This window comes from Penaeus monodon, chromosome 34, assembly GCF_015228065.2.
Source record: "Penaeus monodon isolate SGIC_2016 chromosome 34, NSTDA_Pmon_1, whole genome shotgun sequence".
Taxonomy (NCBI): Eukaryota; Metazoa; Arthropoda; class Malacostraca; order Decapoda; family Penaeidae; genus Penaeus; species Penaeus monodon.
The window spans coordinates 32567583-32567894 of NC_051419.1; the positions used below are offsets into that span (position 1 = coordinate 32567583).

The 312-nt window shown below is 55.1% G+C and overlaps 1 protein-coding gene across 1 annotated transcript in view; it reads left to right on the forward strand.

Annotated features, from left to right (window-relative positions):
• Positions 1 to 190: 190 nt before the first annotated feature.
• The window catches only part of LOC119594745 (double-strand-break repair protein rad21 homolog), a gene marked incomplete in the record, with an annotated part of 12864 nt that continues 12742 nt past the window's right edge, over positions 191 to 312 (forward strand). Inside the window, 1 exon segment of the mRNA XM_037943833.1 lies at positions 191 to 312.

Consider the following 312-nt stretch of genomic DNA (forward strand, 5'->3'; position numbering starts at 1 on the left):
CCTTAAAACACCCAAACCCCTCAAAAACCCCTCAACCCGAGAATAAAAGCCGAAATACCTCCCCCCCAACACCCCATCCCCCGAAGAGAATCGAACCCTCCCTCCGACGGCTCCACAGCGATGCTCTTTTGTCCCATCGATCCGCCGCGGGGGTGACGCTGCCCGGGAGTTCAAACCCAGCGCCAAAACGGTCCCGCGACGCCATCTTGACGGACGTGTTTTTCCGCCGATTGTAAACAAATCGCCAATTCTCGGGTTTCCGTCTTTGGTATTTTCTCCTTCCTTTCTTCTTCCCCCTTTCTTTCGTTCGGT